The sequence below is a fragment of the Hibiscus syriacus genome, unplaced genomic scaffold (assembly GCF_006381635.1).
Source record: "Hibiscus syriacus cultivar Baekdansim isolate YM2019G1 unplaced genomic scaffold, ASM638163v2 tig00110019_pilon, whole genome shotgun sequence".
Lineage (NCBI taxonomy): Eukaryota > Viridiplantae > Streptophyta > Magnoliopsida > Malvales > Malvaceae > Hibiscus > Hibiscus syriacus.
The window spans coordinates 40,523-56,323 of record NW_024062567.1 but is presented as its reverse complement, the minus strand read 5'-3'; positions in this window follow the sequence as shown (position 1 = coordinate 56,323).

Genomic DNA, 15,801 nt, shown 5'->3' with positions numbered 1-15,801 from the left:
CTTGATATCCAAAAGAGGAAATAAAAAGAAATCAAGTAGACTCATGAAAATCCAGTCCGTACAAAAAAAACAAAAAAGATAAGAGAAAATCGTCTCAGTGACCAAAAATGCCTTATAATATACGATTTTAACTAACTTTTTTTGGATTTGCCAAAATGACCAACAAAATCGCAACGCGAAATAAAAATCGCAACGCGATCCCCAGAATCGCAAATCAGTTTCCAAAATCGCAACGCGATTCTTGAAAATCGCAATGCGATAGTACAAATTCGCATTGCGATTTTCAAGAATCGCAACGCGAATATGAAAATCGCAACGCGAACACATAAATCGCAACGCGTATCCGTAAACCGCAACGTGTATCCGTAAATAGCAACGCGTATCCGTAAATCGCAATGCGTATCCGTATATCGCAACGCGTATCCGTAAATCGCAACGATAATCCGTAAATCGCAACGAGAATCTGTAAATCGCAACGATAATCCGTAAATCGCAACGAGAATCTGTAAATCACAACACTGAAATTTTGGGTATATAACTACGCAACAGCAGCAAATCATAAACTAAATCCCTAAATCGCAACTCATTCCATCTCCATCTATCACTCTCTCCGGCGACATCTGTTCCTATATCCAACGACATCCTTCCCAATCCGGCAACAGGTTTTAGTTTCGCAGCTCGTCTGTTTAGTAAATTAATTTACAACCATGAAATCATCTAATGTTGATCATGTTTGGATAGATTTGTGTTTTGGAGGTCATGGGATAATGTTCATGGTGTTTTACAATATATGCCTTTACCCATGAATCTTCAACTAAAATTGTCTTTACAAAAGTTAACTTATGAAACTCTAATGCTACGTGTTTCAAATAAATTGAATTTAGAGCCCCTAAGTGGATTTAGGCTATCTTATCAGAGAAATGGTAAAGTTTATTTGTTAACCGACAATGAAGATGTTGAACGATTCATTGCTTACATTAGTGTTTCACAAGATGATGTTACATTGTATGTTGTTGAACCTAGAAGTAGTATTGTTGGGTCAGTAGCGGGTAGTAATCAACTAAGTTTTTCTCAAAACCCACAACCTTTCTCTAATCCAAATCCCAATCAACTTTCAGCACCAAATTCCGGTTTTCGTATTGACCAGTTAGACGATGATGAGCCAACAGAAAAAATTGTGAGTACTAGTCAGTATTCGAAATTTGGTCTTGGTCAATATCCGGACTTTGATATTGGTCAATACACGGATTTTGATGATGTTTCAGAAGAAGAAACAGACCCTGCGTGTAATGATTTTGATATTGGTCAATACCCGAATTTTGATGATGAAACAGCCGTTGCCGAAGAATGTATTGTTGATGATAATGAGGAGGAAGTTACGACTGTGAATGAACATGTTGAACATCCATTCTGTAATTCATATAATCCTGAAGAAGAAAAAGAAGAAGAAAAAGTCCCCGAAGAAAAGAAAATGCCACGGGCGTATAACTGGAATATGCCAGAATTACTTCAGATACCGGAAGAAGAGTTGGTAAAGAAAGCAGTTGATTGTTACACAAAAGTTATTCGTATCAAGAAAGATGATTGTTTTGATACAAAGGAAGACTTGAAGATAGCTTTGTATACGAAATGTGTGGAAGATGGCTATCAACTAAAAGTTAACAAATCAAGCAAAGATCGTTTCGAAACAAGGTGTATGATTGACAAAAACTGTACGTGGCGTATGATTGCAAAGAGAATAAAAGATTGCGAAATGTTTCAAGTTAGGACTTTTATTGATAAACATACATGTTCAAGAACCCAAGTTTTTCCTCACCATAGACAGGCAAACAAAAAGGTGTTGGGTGGTTTTCTGGCTGAGTTAATGTTTTTGAATGGCAGGGTATATCGGGGACATGAATTATGACTGACATGAATGCTCGGTTCAAGATTAGTATATCATATTCTCAAGCTTGGAGAGCCAAATGTTATGCCTTGGAATTGTTGAGGGGGTCGCCAGAAGCATCGTTTGCCCAACTGCCGGCTTATTGTCACAATTTAAAGCTGAAAAATCCTGGGTCGGTACTCATATCAAAACAGATAGAGATGGACACTTTGAGTTGCTGTTTATCGCCATTGGTGCTACGGTTAGTAAATCAATATAATTTTGTTGACTCATTTTTGTTAGTTACATGCATTTCACATTTAAATGATTATATTTCTTGTGTATATTATTTTGTAGATTCGTTCGTTTATTACTTGCATGCGCCCAGTTATTATAGTTGACGGAGCACATTTGAAAGGTCGATACCTTGGAGTAAACTTATTAGCAGTAGCCATGGATGCTAACAATGGGATATTGCCAATAGCTTACGGGGTTGGCAAATCTGAAACCTCTGATTCATGGACATGGTTTATGGGGCATCTTAGGGATTGCATAGGTCCTATTAGCAATCTGACAATCATATCCGATAGGGCAAACTCAATTGACAACGCTGTTAGAAGGTGTTTCCCAGATGCTTTTCATGGACTTTGTGGTGTTCATTTGTATAGAAATCTAAAATCAAGGTCTGCTGGTATAAAAAAGCACAAATGGACATACTGGAAGGCTGTAAAAGCTTATCGGGAAGTGGATTTCAATAAGCATATAAATTGTTTAAGACGTGTTTTGCCTCAGTGTGCTCAAACACTAGAAGATGTCGGGTTTGAAAGATGGTCAAGAGTACATCAACTTGGAGCAAGATATGGTTTCATGACGTCTAATAGTGCAGAATCAATCAACGCTCTAAGTCGTCATTCCCGGAAATTACCCATTACTATGTTAATGGAGTTTTTTCGAGCCTCTATTCACAGTGGTACTACAAGAAAAGAAACCATGCAGGTATTATTTCTTTGAATTCGTAACTTATCATATTTATATATTTACTAAGTATTGTTTATTTAAATTTACAGGAACATTGGAACATCGTGTTACACCATGGACTGAAAAAAAAGATAACGAAACGTGTTGTGAAGTCAACGTCATGGAGAGTTGAACCATGTTCAAACACTTTGTTTCAAGTACTGGATAATAACTTAAATGGGCTAGTCGGTCTAAATGCAAAGACGTGTAGTTGTATGAAATGGCAAACATCTGGTTATCCGTGTGGCCATGTTATAAAAGTTGCTCTTCATTTAAACCAAGATGATTCAAGCGCATACGCTATGGATTGCTACACTACAGAAGTTTATCGACAGACTTATGCCGAGATTGTCTACCCTATTCCACATCCTTCTGAGTGGGACATACCAGATGACTTACAAACAGTTTTGCCACCAGCCATGGACAGAAGGCTACCTGGCCGACCAAAAAGTCACGATCGTATACGTCTAAGGGTGAAGAGAAGAAGAGATCGACATGTAGTCGGTGCAAGGAAAGTGGTCATACAAGGTTGACATGTGGATCACCAGTGCCATCAAAATCATCTTTTCCTCTACCAAAATATGGATCCTCATCAAAATCCAAAGCTCATATAGTGTCAAGCAAAAGGCAATCATCTTTAAAATCCCAATCACAATTGGCTTCACCTTTTGGGACTGTTAACTTAGGTGATTTTTAAATGCAAACGTTGTATTATGTGGATTTTATGTGTGAACTTTTAACATTTTCAGTTGAATTAATGACTCAGGCCAACCATTTTGACTTAACCAACTCTTGTTATTCAGTTGTTATCACTTATTAGGCATGCATTTGACTATCGCAACACAGAAATTACAATCGCAACGAGAGAATCGCAATGCGAAATGAAAATCCCAACATGAAAATCGCAATGCGGAAATGAAAATCGCAATGCGAAATGAAAATCGCAATGCGAAATGAAAATCGTAACGAGAGAATCGCAATGCGGAAATGAAAATCGCAATGCGAAATGAAAATCGCAACGAGAGAATCGCAATGCGAAATGAAAATCGCAATGCGAAATGAAAATCGCAATGCGAAATGAAAATCGCAATGCGAAATGAAAATCGCAATGCGAAATGAAAATCGCAATGCGAAATGAAAATCGCAATGCGAAATGAAAATCGATTGCGATTTTCATTTCCGCATTGCGATTTTCATTTCCGCATTGCGATTCTCTCGTTGCGATTTTCATTTCGCATTGCGATTTTCATTTCGCATTGCGATTTTCATTTCGCATTGTGATAGTCATTTTTGCCTTCAACATAATGCAGATTGAAATCAACAAAATCAACCATTACATTTCAATCAATTAAACAAGCACAAATAAGAATTATGTTCGCATCAATTACACAAATCAACTTTTACAAATCATCTTTTACAAATCAATTAAACAATAAAAAAATAAGCAATAATTCTTATTTCCAATCATCTACTATTGAATCAACTTTTACAAATCAATTAAACAATCAAAAAACAATCAATTAAACTATTGTGAGGGATTTCTGACCGTGAATGGTTGTGAGGGATTTCGCCGGAGATGGGGACGGATTTCGCCGTAGAGAGTGAGAGATGGAGATGGGACTGAGTTGTGATTTTAGGTTTTAGGTTATGAGTTGCGATTACGGGATTTTGTCTTAATATTCGTTTTTGTAATTTGAAAATAAAATACGCGTAGCGATTATAATGGCGCTTTAAAAATCGCGTTGCGATTTACGGATACGCGTTGCGATTTTACGTATTGTCGTTACGATTTACGGATACGCGTTGCGATATACGGATACGCATTGCGATTTACGGATACGCGTTGCGATTTACGGATACACGTTGCGATTTACGGATACGCGTTGCGATTTATGTGTTCGCGTTGCGATTCTGGAACATCGCAATGCGAATTTGTACTATCGCATTGCGATTGTCAAGAATCGCGTTGCGATTTTGGAAACTGATTTGCGATTCTGGGGATCGCGTTGCGATTTTTATTTCGCGTTGCGATTTTGTTGGTCATTTTGGCAAATCCAAAAAAAGTTGGTTAAAATCGTATATTATAAGACATTTTTGGTCACTGAGGCGATTTTCTCAAAAGATAATCTCAAATATATTATATTATAGGGTAAGTTACAAGTTAGTGCCTAGACTATCAGTTTTAATTTATTTTAGTACCTAAGCTTTTCATTTATAAAAACCATACTTAAAGTTTCATTTTTGTTTCATTTTAGTACCCTATTAAAAATTTAACTTTAAGTTTTTTTAAAATAAAAGTTTAGATACTAAAACGGACCAAAACTGATAATTTAAGTACTAAATACGTTAAGATTTTAACGGCAATGTACTAACATGAATTAAAAATTAAATACTATGTATTAAATATGTAGTTTATCCCATATTCTAATTCTTGCGAGACATAGAAGCACCTGCCCATATATCAAAGTGTTCCCTATAAACCTAGGTATGCCCTACAATCTAGAGGTATATGATTTGGAAAAAAAAAGTCCAAAAAAGGACGGTTTTACCCAAATATTATAATATCATCTTTTAAATATCGTTTTTTTAAATTTTACCGATTTAACATCTTTTACGATAAAATACGTTACGTGAAACACATCATTGCTTAGGTAAACCAAAGGCGCATACCCTGAAGCGTGCATTCCACAGGAAATGTTGACATGGTTCAACGTGAGAATGTGCGTTTCAAAGGATACGCCTTCCAAGATTTTCTTGTCACATTAAATTCTCGAAAAACATAATAAAAAATATTCTTTGAAAAATTTGAAAAATAAAACTTTAGAGACTCACATAATAATTTAATACATATTAGTTTCATGACTTGAAGAGCATAATGAAGTTAGTTTATATAGACATATTGAAGTGTTTAAGTTATGTTTATTGATAATGTGGGATAAAATCTAAAATATGTATTCCTTAATTTTTTTTATCTCTATATCTAATGAATCTACTTATACACCATTGTTAAATTACATTATTTTATTATTTATTATTAAGGTTTATTAATTAAGATTAGATATTTTTATATGTATCAGATATTGTCAATGAAATATTTTTAATTTGTGTTACATAATTTTTTTTGAACTCATAATTAAAAAATAAATATTTAAATATATTAACATATAAAAAATATATAATCTTAATTAATATAAACCTTAATAATAAATATTAACATAATGTAATTTAACAATAGTGTATAAGTAGATTCATTAGATATAAATATAACAACGTTAAGGAATACACCTTTTAGTTTTTATCACATATTGTCAAGAAACATAACATAAACACTCTAATATTTCTATATAAACTAACCTCGTTAAGCTCTTAACTCATGAAACTAATATGTATTAAATTACGATGTTAGTTCCCATAGTTTTATTTTTCAAATTTTTAAAGCATATTTTTTTAAATATTATTTTAGGGAATCTGATGTGGCAAGAAAACCATGGATGGCGGACCCCTAGAAATGTGCCTTCTCACGTGGTGTAATGTCAACATTTCCCCTGGAAGACACGCTTTAAGGAACGCGCCTTCGGTCTACCTATATAAAAACGTGTTTCACGTAACGCGTCTTATTATAATAAATGCTAGATCGATAAAATTTGAAGAAACAATACTTAATATATAATATTATAATATTTGAGTGATTTTTGGGTAAAAACACCCCCTTAAGAGAGGGGGTTTGAAATCAAAATAAAGATTTCTACATCTTTCCCAAATATTTTTATATTACACGAGCAATGGAAGACAAGATTTGAGAGGGGCATGACCGTGTGATTAGATAGTTAGAGGCGACAATATTTACCGAATAAAATACAGAAGAAAATAAAGACCCGATAAGGAGGCCAAAAACAATTCCGACAAGCTGCACGTTCGTGTCTTTCTTTGCAATGGTGATGAAAAGGAAATTAAAAAGAGATCATTTTGATAGCTTAGAGGTAAAGTAAGCTCGGAAGTTGGATGATAGTTTAATTTCGTTAGGGCAGAGCGAGTATAATGAGTAGAGGTTTCGGACTTCGAGCTGTAAGATAATGATGTATTGTATTGTAGAGGTCGATAATATGTTCCAGCAGATGACCAGTTGAGAGACAGGGTTTTTTTCGGCACATAACAGTTTATTTTCAATTTATTTCAAAATTAGTAAGATATACTAAGAGTTTCAACGTTTGTATCCATGAATTGATATAAAAAGAAAGATGTCTGGGTTTGTATCGATATGTCTAGCTTGGCAGCAAGTTAACATAGAGCACTAGGGTTCTTCAGGATTGTTTTAATCTATTTGTATTCCACATTAGAAGTGAGATCAAGTGACAATGGACTTTGTGACGGGATTGTTGATGACCCGTGGAAGGCATGATATGGTATGGGTTATCGTATATAGATTAATTAAGACCGCCCACTTTAGTCAATTTTACGAGAAGAAATATGAGTGAAATACGAATGTTTTGATATTGATCTTGTCGCGAAATAGAACTGATGATGGGCGGTGCTTGGCTACTGGAGATGGGTGAAAAGTATAGTGTTAAAAAGAAAATTTGTTTAAAAGTTCAATGAAAAAATCAGTACACCCCTAAAGTTTAATGTCTAAAACAACACCGTTTTAGACATCAGAACATCCATACCAAAACAATGACATTTTTGTGTGACGTGTCAAGTCAACAATCGTTAGTTATGTCATTTTCTCATTACTGGCTTAACGATGAGTGGTATTATTAAGTGTATAACTAAAATTTAATACTATAATTAACAAAATTAAAAGTTTAATAATATAAACCACTCAACATACAGAGTTTAATAATACCTAAAATAATTTTTCTGAGTTTTTATAATGTATGTGGGATATTGCGAAATTAATATCACTTTAGTTTGTGCAATTAGTACATTTAAGAAAATATGAGATTTACTAATTGAATGAATAGTTAAAAATATTTATATATTTTCTCATTTTATGTGAATTTAAATCGACATTAACTTTGTAATCATAATTATTTTTTTACTCAATAAAAAAAAACTTTTAACAAAACGCCCCTCCCAGAAACAAATGATTAATGCAATCAAAAGCCATTTATGTGCCAAACCCACTAATAAGCTTAATTTTCTAATAAAAATCTTATTTGCCAAGTCATTTTTTTAAAATAATGTTAATATACCATGAATGAGACAGTGGTTTACGGTTATTTGTGGTGGTTTGAAAAATTATGGATAAAGGAGATATGATGATAGTTTGTAATTTTAGGAAATAAACCAAGTACAAGTAATTTTACTATAACCAGATTAGTGAGAATGTAAAATAAAAGCAAAAAAATAATACCCGAAATTGATAACGGAGTTCAGCCAATTTTGCTTACGTCTCCGGACTGCTGCAGATCTTTTACTAAGAGAGAAAATTTACAGGTGTTTACAAAACACTCACTACTCACAAGAAAGCTCTCTAGTATAGGAAGAAAGAAATGTTTTGGGATGATTTTCAAGCTAAATGAGCTAGGGTATTTATAGTTGAAACTTAGGGACTAATCTTTGAAAATACCCTAAAGTCTAATGCCTAAAAATAATTAACCCTTGCTTAAATTCAAAAATATGGGCTGCCTAACTTTGAAATTTAAAGCACCCCTTTGAAAATTCAAGCAGCCACCAGCTGCTATATTATTTGACTAACAATCTCCCACTTGAAGATTGATTTTAATCTGTCTTCACACCTCGATCAATGCAGCAGCATTTCTGGTCTTGTTATACTAGCATGCCAACTGAAGCTGAACACAACTTCAGTTTATCTGTGGTCACCGTCTTTGTCAACATGTCTGCCGGATTTTGAGCTCCACTAATCTTTTCAAGTTTCAAAATCCCATCTTCCAGAAGAGACCGGATAAAATGATATCTCAATTGTTTATGCTTCGTTCTGGAATGAAAAGACGGGATTCTTCGCTAGATGGATAGCACTTTGACTGTCGCAATACAAGACATTGTTTTCTTGTTTCTTGCCTAACTCTTCCAAGAAACTTTGGAGCCAGACCATCTCCTTACTGGCTTCCGTAACAGCGACATATTTTGCTTCGGTTGTGGAGAGAGCAACTATCTTCTGTAGTTGAGAAACCCAACTCACTGCGGTTCCTCCTAGAGTATAAACATACCTTGTAGTGTTTCTTCTGATGTCAACATTTCCGGCTAAGTCAACATCTACATAGCATGTCAGTATCGTATCTCCACATTTGAAACAAAGTGCTTTGTTTGTGGTACCCCGTAGATATCTAAGGATCCATTTGACTGCTTCCCAGTGTACCTTGCCCGGATTATTCATGTACCTGCTAACAGCTCCCACTGCATAAGCAATATCTGGTCTGGTACAAACCATGGCATACATCAGACTTCCAATTGCTGAGGCATACGACACCTTCACCATGTGTGCACGTTCTTCCTCCGTTTTTGGTGATTGGTCTTTGGAGAGTCTGAAATGCACACCTAACGGTGTACTTACTGGTTTAGCATCTTGCATATTGAACCTGGAGAGTACTTTGTTGATGTACTCAGCCTGTGATAACATCAAAGTCCCCGACTTTGTGTCTCTTTTGATCCTCATCCCAAGAATCTGCTTTGCAGCGCCCAGATCCTTCATAGCAAACTGCTTCGACAATTTTTGCTTCAAGTTTATAATATCTTGCATATCTGAGCCTGCAACGAGCATGTCATCAACATACAACAATAAAATAATGAAGCTATTGTCGAACCTCTTGATGTAACAACAATGGTCTGTTTGGCATCTGGTAAAACCATTGCTACCCATGAAACTATCAAATTTCTTGTACCACTGTCTAGGAGCTTGTTTTAAACCATACAAGCTCTTCTTTAACCTGCATACCAGGTTTTTCTTGTCTGCCTCTATGAAGCCTTCTGGCTGCCTCATATAGATTTCTTCCTCCAAATCACCATGAAGGAAAGCTGTCTTTACATCTAATGCTCAAGATGTAAATCTTACAGCTACAATTTTCAACACCAGTCTGATTGTGGACAGTTTTACGACTGAGAGAAAATTTCATTGTAGTCAATACCTTCTTTTTGCTGAAAATCTTTGACAACCAATCTTGCTTTGTAGCGTTTGCTCCCATCATGCTCTTCTTTGATCCTGTAAATCCACTTGTGGAGCGCTTTCTTGTCTAGTGGTAATTCAGCTAATTCCCACGTCTGATTTGAAATAAGCGAGTCCATCTCATCTTTCATGGAAGACTCCCACTTGACTGAATCCTCCACTTGCATTGCTTCATCATAGCACTTTGGTTCACCATTGTCAGTCAGCAACAAGTAGTGCAAGAAGGAGAATACCGTTGGGTTGGTTTAGGAATTTTGGAGGAGCGTTTAATTCTGGTGTGCTTGGTTCTTTTGAACTGCTTCAGGATTGATCTGAACATCATTCTAGAAATCTCCTCGAACTCAGCAAATTCCTTTGTTCAACTTTGGTATTTGAGCTACTGATTCTACAGTTGACCTGTCTTTGTACATCACATTCTCATTGAAAATGACATCTCTGATTCTGATGATCTTTCGATTTTCATAGTCCCAAACCGGTAACCGAACTCATCACCGCCATAACCAACAAAGGCACATTTGTTGGACTTAGCATCAAGTTTACTTCTTTTAGCAGAGTCTATGTGTACATAAGAAATACAACCAAACACTCTTAAGTGTGAAAGGTTTATTTCTTTCTTGCTCCAAACTTTCTGGTATTCTGCCATCCAAAGGAACTGAGGGCCCACGTTGATCAGGTAAGCTGCAGTGTTGATAGCTTCAGCCCATAGAAATTTGGGTAATCTGAAATGTATCCTCATGCTTCTGGCACGTTCATTCAGAGTTCTGTTCATGCGCTCTGCTACGTCATTCTGTTGCGGTGTCATGAGAACTGTTGTCTCCATCTTGATCCCATTGTTTGCGTAGAAATCTCTGAATCTCCTATTTCTGTACTCTCCTCCATTATCAGACCTCAACCGCTTGACTTTCAGGCCAATCTCATTTTCCACCATGGCCTTCCATTTTCTGAAGGTATCAAAGACGTCTGATTTCTTCTTCAGAAAATAAACCCCACCTTCCTTGTAGAATCATCGATGAAGGTGACATAATATAGTGAGCCTGCAAGAGATGGAACTGGAGATGGTCCTCATCATCATATGAACCACTCTAACTTTTCAGCCTTGGGTGTCTTACCAATCTTTGCAAGCTGACTTCTTTTGTTGCCAAAGATGCAATATTCGCATAGTCCGACATCTACATTCTTTAGATCCGGCAACTTCCCCTTTGACAAAATGTCTTCATCCCTTTCTCGCTCATATGGCCAACCCTTTGGTGCCATAGGTTTGATTTCCATCAGCATCTGCTACTGGCAACTTCCCCTTTGACAAAAGTGTCTTCATCCCTTTCTCGCTCATATGGCCAACCCTTTGGTGCCATAGGTTTGATTTTCCATCAGCATCTGCTACTGCAATGATATTCTCTAAATTTGAGGTTATATAGAGAGTACCAGTTTTCTTACCACGAGTAATGAAGAGTGCTCCTTTAGTAATCTTCCATTCACAGCCTGAAAAGGTTGTGCTAAATCCTTCACCATCAAGCTGTCCTACAGAAATCAAATTTCTTTTGAGGCCAGGAATATGTCTCACTCCTTTCAGCGTCCAGGTGGTCTGGTTTGGCAACTTTAATCGGATGTCTCCTTTTCCGATGATCTTCAAGGTTTCATCATCGGCTAGATGAACCTTCCCAAAATCACCACTGACATAGTTCTCCATGATTTCTCGGCATGGGGTGGAGTGGAAAGATGCCCCTGAATCCAAGATCCAGGATTCAATCAGACTGTTGACGCTTAGAATCATGGCATCACCTGTCTCCTCTGTCATGTTTGCAGATTTCTATGCGCCAGTATCTTTCTTTAGTGCTTGGCAATCCCTTTTAAAGTGACCCTTCTTGCCACAATTATAACAGGTAAAATCTTTCTTTCCCGTTCTTGATTTTCCCCGTCTGGATTTCAATCTGCCACAATTTGAATTTCTTTCTGAAGTTCTCCCTCTGGACTCCGTGTGCAAGGCTAAGGAGGTTGATGATTCACCCGATTCTCTCCGTCGAATTTCTTCGCTCAGTACCAGATCCCGAACATCGTCGAATTTTAATTTACTATTTCCAGATGAGCTGCTAACTGCTGTAACAGTAGCATTCCAACTGCCTGGTAGAGATGATAAGAGAATTAAAGCTCGAACTTCATCATCGAATTCAATTTCCACGGAACTCAACTGGGTTGTGATTGTGTTGAGCTCATTTAGGTGTTGAGCCACTAATGCCCCTTCCGCCATCCGCAAATTAAATAATCGTCTCATCAAATGAACTTTGTTTGAGGCCGATGGCTTCTCATACATACTGGAGAGAGCCGTCATAAGACCCGCCGTGGTCTTTTCCTTTGATATGTTGAAAGCAACATTTCGGGACAACGTCAGTCGGATAACTCCGAGGGCTTGTCTGTCGAGAAGAGCTCAGTCTTCATTCTTCATGCCCTCTGGTTGTTTTCCTGAAATAGGTTGATATAGATTTTTCTGGTACAGAAAATCTTCAATCTGCATCTTCCAAAAGCCAAAGTCCGCACCATCGAACTTTTCAATTTTCACCTTTCCTTCGTCTGCAGCCATCGCTCCCACTCGAATCTGGCTTCTTCGAATCGTTTCTAACAATTTGTGCGAACCACCGTGTATTATAACACCTCCGTCGACAAACTCGTATCGCTGACAAAATTTTTACTATTCACAAAATTCACTATTCATGTGAATAGTAATGAATAGTAACCTCGCAACAATTGACAAAATTCACAACCAAAAGCTCTGATTACCAGTTGTTAGGAAATAAGCCAAGTACAAGTAATTTTCCTATAATCAGATTAGTGAGAATGCAAAATAAAAGCGGAAAAATAATACCCGAAATTGATAACGGAGTTCAGCCAATTTTGCTTACGTCTCCGGACTGCTGCAGATCTTTTACTAAGAGAGAAAATTTACAGGTGTTTACAAAACACTCGCTACTCACAAGAAAGCTCTCTAGTATAGGAAGAAAGAAATGTTTTGGGATGATTTTCAAGCTAAATGAGCTAGGGTATTTATAGTTGAAACTTAGGGACTAATCTTTGAAAATACCCTAAAGTCTAATGACAAAAAATAATTAACCCTTGCTTAAATTCAAAAATATGGGCTGCCTAACTTTGAAATTTAAAGCACCCCCTTTGAAAATTCAAGCAGCCACCAACTGCTATATTATTTGACCAACATGTAATTAGGACTAAATGAATCGAGTTATATTTGTGTTCGTTTTTATTTTTGAGTTCGTTGACGTTCATAAACATGTTCGTTTAACTTCGTAAACATGTTGGATAACCAACCCTCTCTTTTTTTTCCTTTTATATGCAAGCCAAAGAATATGGTGAAACTACATCCATAGTCCTTAAATGTCTAAACTTCATAGTAAACTAAAGTTCATCTTATATTCAATTTAGTCATTGTCTTCGTCTATATTTGAAATATACAAAAAAGGGAAGGAATAACCGAATATACGAGCTTATATACAAGAGAAAAAACCTCAGTATCGCAAATTTGCGTTGCATTTCGCGTTGCGATTTTCCATTTCAAATTGCGATAGTTTCCATTTCGCGTTGCGATAGTCTACAGTTGTTGTTGCGATAGTCTACAGTTGTCGTTGCGATTTTCCAAATTCGTTGTGATAGTTAAAAAAAAGATTTTGTTTCTTAAGAATTTTCTCTAAAAAGATAGTATCCGCGCGGACGTGTCGAAGACACGTATTACCATGACCACGACCCCGACCACGACCTGAGACGGACGACGGCGGCGGCGGCGGCGGCGGCGGCGGCGGCAGCGCGCGAGAGTCCCCCTTGTTCTCTATCACTCAACAAGGAAGTGGGAAAGCCAAGCCTTAAATACCATTCCCAATAGTGTTTTCCAATACTATGTGGGATTGAGCATTACCAACACTTGTTTCCAATACAATGTGATTATTCAGGAAACAATTAACAATCATGCACCTTAAACACAACTGAATTAGCAACCAATTGCGTTAGTATTATACGATTAAATATGTCATAATTAAAAGTCAATCTACAATCAATCGCGATTATTGCAATTTTAAGCAAAACATTCAAAAAATAATATCACTATTTAAGGCTCAATCCCACATAGTATTGGGAACAAGTGTTGGTAATGCTCAAATCCCACATAGTATTGGAAACACTATTGGGAATAGTATTTAAGGCTTGGCTTTCTCACTTCCTTGTTGAGTGATAGAGAACAAGGGGGACTCTCGTGCGCCGCCGCCGTCGTCGGGTCGTGTCGTGGTCGTGGTCGTGGTCGTGGTAATACGTGTCTTCGACACGTCCGTGCGGATACTATCTTTTTAGAGAAACAAAATATTTTTTTTAACTATCACAACAAATTTTCGCAACGAATTTGGAAAATTGCAACGACAACTGTAGACTATCGCAACGCAAAATGAAAAATCGCAACGCGATTTTCAACTATCGCAACGCGAAATGCAACGCGAATTTGCGATAGTGGAGATCGCAATGCGAATTAGAGATCGCATTGCGATTTTGTTGGTCATTTTCGCAAATCCAAAAAAAGTTGGTCAAAATCGTATATTATATGGGATTTTTGGTCACTGAGGTTATTTTCTCTATATACAATTCGATAAACAAGTTGTTTGTGAATATAAATAAATCGAACATACACATGTTTGTGTTCATTCAATGAGTATAAAATTTATTCATACTCATTTATTTAACTTAATAAAACAACGTTAAACGAATAATTTAATAAATGAAGTTATTGTTTCTTCTGAGCTATCTTGGAAAGAGTTAAACAAGTAGCAATCTATTTGTATCGGGAAATGATCACGTGCGACAACATTAATATACTGCTAAAAAAGTGTTACTTGTTTTGTTATTATTTAAATAACAAAACCGGTAAAAAATTATCAGAAACATTATTATTTCTACCGGTTTTGTTATTTTTTCTAGCGATTTTATTATTGTTGAACATTTTACCAAAAATATTAAAAAATATTGATATTTTATGTAGAAATAATAATGTTTTAGAACTTCCCATTTGTATCGGGCAGATGAAACAAGTGTCCAGAAACATTTGAACAGGAATAGTCTCTATCTGGTATTTGTTTTGTAAGAATAATTGATGCAGGTAACATAACTACGTATAAAGTTGTTTGTCCCCATTTGTTCATCAGGTCTTTTCAAACATACCTAAAAGTACTGCATTCCAACTTCTCATTGTTCCGTTTATTTATTACTTCAAAATTTTAGTCTCGTGAATTTTTGAGTTAAGTTGAATTTAAAAATATTTGACCTCGACTCGACTCGTTTACAATCCTAGCTTGCACTATGTCTATGAAATTGTACATGAACATCAGGTGCCGACTGTCTCCTTTCAAATAAAAAATCAATAACACCAGAGATGGATCCGAGGAAGGATGGGTGGGAACTTGTTTTTGCCTCATTGGAATTTTATAAATCTATCACCGCCTAAAATTTAAGAGGTTCGTCCATTTAGCATAAAATCATATGTGCGTCTCTAAACAACATCATATTTAATACTTCACTATATTATATGGGACAATAATAGTAAATATGGGTAATCGTAATGTGAAAATATATAAATTTTACGTGAAATTTTATGGAAAATTCACGGATAATAAAAAATTAATCACAAATTTATTATTAAAATTCTTTCTCTAAATATAAATTTATACTCCTTAACATAAAATTATATGGTCCCTAACTAGAACGATAGAGATGTTATTCATATAATTGTTACAAATGATACGATCATATTATTGTT